This window comes from Lissotriton helveticus, chromosome 10 (assembly GCF_964261635.1).
Source record: "Lissotriton helveticus chromosome 10, aLisHel1.1, whole genome shotgun sequence".
In the NCBI taxonomy this organism is placed as follows: domain Eukaryota; kingdom Metazoa; phylum Chordata; class Amphibia; order Caudata; family Salamandridae; genus Lissotriton; species Lissotriton helveticus.
The window spans coordinates 913,056,168-913,062,167 of record NC_136071.1 but is presented as its reverse complement, the minus strand read 5'-3'; positions in this window follow the sequence as shown (position 1 = coordinate 913,062,167).

Below are 6,000 nucleotides of genomic sequence, written 5' to 3'. Positions count from 1 at the left end.
CCTGTCCATTGCTTACTATTTGTTGGTTTACTCCGACTCATTCACCTACTTCTTATTCAATGGCTTGCCTTAACAATTGTTTGTATGTCCCTTCCCTGGAGCATTTCCTACGTATTTGTGTTCTTCCACTACTCAGTTTTATGGAGGTACTTTTTCCTTTTGACTTAAGCACTCCTGGTGTATTTTTCAGCTGTCTCCCTAGTGAGCCCCCCTCTCTCCACATTGCTCTCTCCTTCATCCATTTGCTATTCTCGGCCACCACTTGTGCTGTCCATGGTGCCCCTTCTGTTGCTTCCCTGCTTAAAACAAAAAGACACTTTCACACTTTTATCTTTATATATACTGATCCAACTTGGAGGAATAAATAAAAAAAGTATTGCTTCATTTTGTAGGTGGGCAGCCACGAAGTACACTTTTTTAGATTCTTCTTTAGCCATGATAGACAGCATCACTAACAACCATTGGCAAAGCCATTGGGCCCCAAACATGTGACCCTTTGGCTTTGCCAAGGCTGGTTTAAGAGAGATGCAACGTGGCAACTCTGGACTTAAGATCAGCTTAGGATGGTGGCCTTTAAATAACAAAGAAGATACAATATAACAATAAATGCTTGCAATTTAGCAGGTTTATAGTTAAAAAAATATATCCTTCCTGTTTTGTAGCTAACTTTATTAGCAGTGCAGCTAAGGGATAAGTGTGTGATGTCAAATCCAAGCAACATAATGTTTATTTTTCTTTGAAAATAATACTAACGATGTAACAGTAATAGGTGAGCATACTCTCCCTTTGTTTAATATTCTGATTGAAACTGAAAAGGTGGTATTACTTTACATTTTAGAATAACTGCAACAGAGAAGTGTTACGGTATATGGTCTTTGTCATTAAAGCTAATTTTCTTTGGATAAATGGTATAATAATAATAATCCACATTTGTACAGCGCACAATCACCCGTAAGGGTCTCTAGGCGCTGGGGGCCGTCGAGAAGATTAAGCAAGCTATTGCCCAGAGTCACATGGTGCTGGGCTAATCTGCCGCCGGTAAAGGTGAGAGAATCAAGCATAGTAGATTGAAATGACCAGTTAAAATTCAGAAAGTTCAGAATGACTTGAGCCACAAAACTGATATTAATTAGTAATATAAACTGATGTGGTTTCTATCTCAAAACAAAGTGGGGCTGTTAATGTTGGAATTAAATAATTTCTATAACACGGACCCTATTATTTGAATTGTTATAATCTCCTTCTGATGTTACAAGGATGAACACCCTGAGACCATTAAACTATTGTCGACTATGTGACTACTACACCAGCCTAAACATAGAATTCTGCCTTCCAAATATCAAGTATAGAATGAGGTTGGCAATAGGATGTTGCCAATTATATTTGCTTCAGCATATATGATGTGTCCTGTGCCCTCCTCATTGAAAATGAATTGCATTACTACGCTGGAGGTTCTTTCTTAAATATGCATGGTATATCATTCCAGAGATTGCATACCGGAATACTATACTAATGTATTGTTTAGATGTGTATTGTTTAGCATGCTTATGTAAATCATTAACTAGTGGCTGAAAATTGCTATATCACATCACTTGTAATGACTTAAATTGCGCTATATGATGAAAACCTGAAGGAATGATTTGTTATATTTACTCCAAATATCATGCTAATATTAATATTTACCAGATTAGTGATTAAAACCCTGGCCATACCCAGCAATAAATCCCACTCAAACTGATTGCACTCAGTCTTTGGCTACGCACAGCAAGATCCGAGTACATGACCTGGCTGCCTAACCTATGAGGGGCACAAAAACAGCCTTTTGGTGGGTGTAGCAGATTCTCACATCCCCTCACACCCCGAACCTTAGTAAAGAGAGCCCGAATATCCTTTTAAAAGAGATTTTCATAGAATGTCCTTGATTTGAAATCACACCATGTATCCACTGCCCACAAAACCAACGAGAATGTCCTTTTGGCCATGCCCTGCCTGCAGGGCCCATGTTTGCAGTACAAGAATGTGGCCATAACGTGGTGTTCATTTCCAACTGAATGGAGAGGAGCCCGAAATACATTTGGTGACCCTTGATGCTTACATTCCACAGATGGTGGACCTTGTGCCTCCGGACCTGTGTCCTCTCTTAGAAATCTTGGTCTAATCTTCTATAGGGATATTTGTTTTAAAAACCAAATCCAGGAAGCCTGATTGACAGCATTATCTTCGGCACAAATTTCTATGTTAAACACGTTCTTTCCCACACACACAAGCATGTGGTGTCAAAGCCTATGCGATGGCTCACAGACTCATTATGTCTGGGAGCTCCCATTGAACAGTATCAAACCTTGGAAGCTACAAAATGTATTTGTTCATCCAGTTTGCAACCTGCAAGGCAGGCGTCATATAGGGGCTGCTCTCCAATCCTTGCCTTAGCAGTGTAGGAACCCATATGCTATAAGACTCTATGCATGAAACACCGAGCCCTTTGTATGACTGGGGAGTCTTGCTTTGTAATTAGGTTTCTCAACATGTGCCAATAAGGACTCTCAAATACTAGTGCCTTTGTCCTCTCTTTCAGAACTTTGGAATGCCATCCTAGTCTTCTACTGGCAGCTTGTGGATTTCTCAAAACGTTGTTATTTTGTTAGGCTCAACTGTTTTACCACTCTTTGGACCAAGATGTCTGGGCAGCTAGGCAAGTTATATATAAATAAACTTTACCTAGAATAGACACGTTTTTGGCTTGGTTTAAATCATTTCAGTAGATGTTGATATGTTTGAATTACAAAAAGGATTTGAGTGGAATTTGAAGGGCTGCTCTTAGATATCTAAAAAGAAAACATTTTGGTTAAGTTGCAGTTTAACATTACAAAGGTATCTCTTGATTTCTTATAACTTTACATCTTTGGCAAACCTGTACAAAATGTGGCGACACCTGCATGTTAGTATTACACTCCTGACATCAAATTTCATTCAGATGCATGAATGTGGAGAGGCAAAGTGTAAAAGGGTAAGGTGTCAAAAAATGATTATTTGCTAATAACTAGGACAGTGTTTGAGAAATCATTATGAAATTCAGAAAACCATTAGCATGTTAAGTGTTGGCATGTCAACTTTGTTCAGATCTATGTAGTGGGGGGTAGAGCTCGAGGAAGGTGTCAAAAAAGCTTTGACTGCCTATAGCTTTGACAATATTTGAGGGATCTGCATGAAACATGGTGCTCCAAAACGTGTCTTACAGTGTGCATGCCCAGCTGAGTAAGACTACTGACTATGAAACCACTCTCTTGTCATATCAAGGACAATGATCTTCTTGCAAATTTTCAGTCCGGCTTCATCCAAAACTGCAGCACTGAAACAGCCCTGCTGCAAGTGATTGATGATGCGCTGCGGATACTCCATTCGGGGGGGTCTTGTCTTCTAATTCTCCTTGACCTTTCTGCAGCCTTTGACACTGTCAATCACAACACCCTCCTCAACACTCTTCAACAGAGAATGGGCATGGAGGGCACTGTGCTTAAATGGTTTGCTTCCTTCCTCTCTGATAGATCCCAAATGATCAAAATAGCGGACAGTCTTTCATCTCCTTTGGCGGTGGGTCAAGGTGTTCCTCAAGGCTCTATACTTGCACCCACATTGTTCAATCTCTATTTTGAACCACCGAGAAAACTCCTAAGTAAATCCGGGGTCCACTATATTCTCTACGCAGACGACACTCAAATCTACCTCAAGGTTGCCTCCACTCATGATCTCTCCGTCCTAAGCTCCACTCTGGACTCCATTCAAAACTGGATGTCAACACATCAACTGATTCTGAATCCCTCCAAAACTGAATTCCTCCTCCTCTCCTCCTCATTTTCTCCTCCCCCGGGTCAATCATGGATGGACCAGATGAATCTACTGAACAATAAACCCATCATTGTCGACAGCGCAAAATCCCTTGGTGTCATACTCGACACAAAACTCAATCTACTCTCCCACATTAATTCAATTGCAAAGTCTGCTCGATACCAACTGCGCCTTCTTTGGGGGATTCGTTGCTTCTTTCCGGAGCATGACCTTAAAACCCTGGTCCAATCGCTGGTCCTCTCCAGACTGGACTCCTGCAATTCTCTTCTTACTGGCCTCCCCAAATCCCACCTGTCCCCCCTTAAGTCTGTTCTCCATTCAGCAGCTCGTTTCATTTATGCGGTCAAAAGAAGCGACCACATCACACCCATGTTATCCACCCTCCGCTGGCTTCCCATCAAGGCAAGATCTATCTACAAGACTGCCTGCATTACCCACAAAGCCTTGCACTCCTCCTCTCCTCGCTACCTGGCGAATAAACTGAAACTCTCTGGAGGCTCTAGACCATCACGAAATGCGGAAAATCTACTGCTTGAACCTCCCACTTTCAAGAAGGAAAGATCGATGGCCCAATCCTTTTCAGGCAACGCAGTGAGAATCTGGAACTCACTTCCACCTCAGCTCTGGACCACCACCACCTCCTCCCAGGCCTTCAAAACTGACCTCATAGTTCTCCTCCTTCAAAGACACTTCCAACGTTAATTCATGCCCTCTCTATTATCTGAAGGAAGACCTTTTAGTATGGAAAATTTCTATTCTCCATGACTATGGAAGTGCCTTCCCAGTGTATTCTTGTGGTTTGAGTCTGCCATTTATTGCAGTATTACCCATTTACCTGTGTTTGGTACTCTTTTGTAACATGCACACGTCACTTTTCTCTCGTAACACACTGTTTGCTACCTCTTACATTTTGTTTGCTTTCGATACTTGCACAAGTGCCACCATTGCCTACGTAACGTTTGTTCTTGTGTTTGAGTGTCCTCCATTTATTGCAGTATTATACCTCTCCTTGTACTTTGTACGCTTTTGTAACCTGCACACAGGTCACTTTTTCCTCCTGTAATGCACCGTTTGCTACATCTTGTATTTTGTTTGCTCACGATTGTCACTTTTGCCTCATGTAATGTAACGTTTGCTTTTGTAATTTGTTCACTTGTAATGTTCTCATGTATCAGTTCTGTTCCTATTGTGAAGCGCTCTGACACCTTCGGGTAAAGTCTGCGCTATATAAAAACGCATAAATAAATAAATAATACAAATGAACACTAAGTAAAGCAATCTTACTTGTTTGCACAGGGACCACACATACACCATCTCATCCACAATGAATACAGCTCCACTTTGTGGAGCCTAAGAGTGCATGTAAATTATCTGCTGCTCTTGATAATAGCCCCCTTCTAATTCTTTTAGAGAACTGTTGTATAGCGCAAAGTTATGTAGGTACATTACTAAGCAACTGAACGTAATATAAGTATGTTATAGCTTTTTAATAATAGGTGCAACTGACTGGAAAATACATTATATATTATACTTATATATTATATATAGCTTTGTTATTGCCCACATCAGCGGCGGCTCCTCCGCTGAGGAGGAGATTAGTCCCATTGAGCAGTTCAAAAGGAAAAAATAAAATGATAAAAATGCACCGTTATCATTTTGTTTTATTGACCTGTGGGAGGAGTGGGAGGCACTTGTTAAGTGTTCATGACAATATGGCCGGCCGTCTTGGGCCAGCCAAAAAGCCAGGAACACTTAACATGTTCCCTACTGGGCTGTACTGCACAACCTGGGTGGAGAACATGCACAGCCTCCCAGCACCTCTCTGAGCGCTGATCCATGGCACTCAGACCAACCACATTGCTGCTGCATGGCAGCGACGTGATTGGCTAGGGGATTCTGTGAGGCTGTGTGCTTCCTGCTGCCAGAGAAGAGGATGGAGGAGAAGCGGCGGTTTGAGGCACCGAGGTAAGGGCTTTCATTTTTTTTTTATTCCCTCCTCCCACCACCCCGCCCCACAGCCCCCGTGTGGGCCACTACTGGCCCACACCACTCTTTGAAAGTTAGCCTTGTCTGCAAGACTTTGCTTACACCTGAAAATCAAAGATGAAAAAAAGGTGGAACTTCTGAAATTCAAAAAATGTCACAACAATTGCC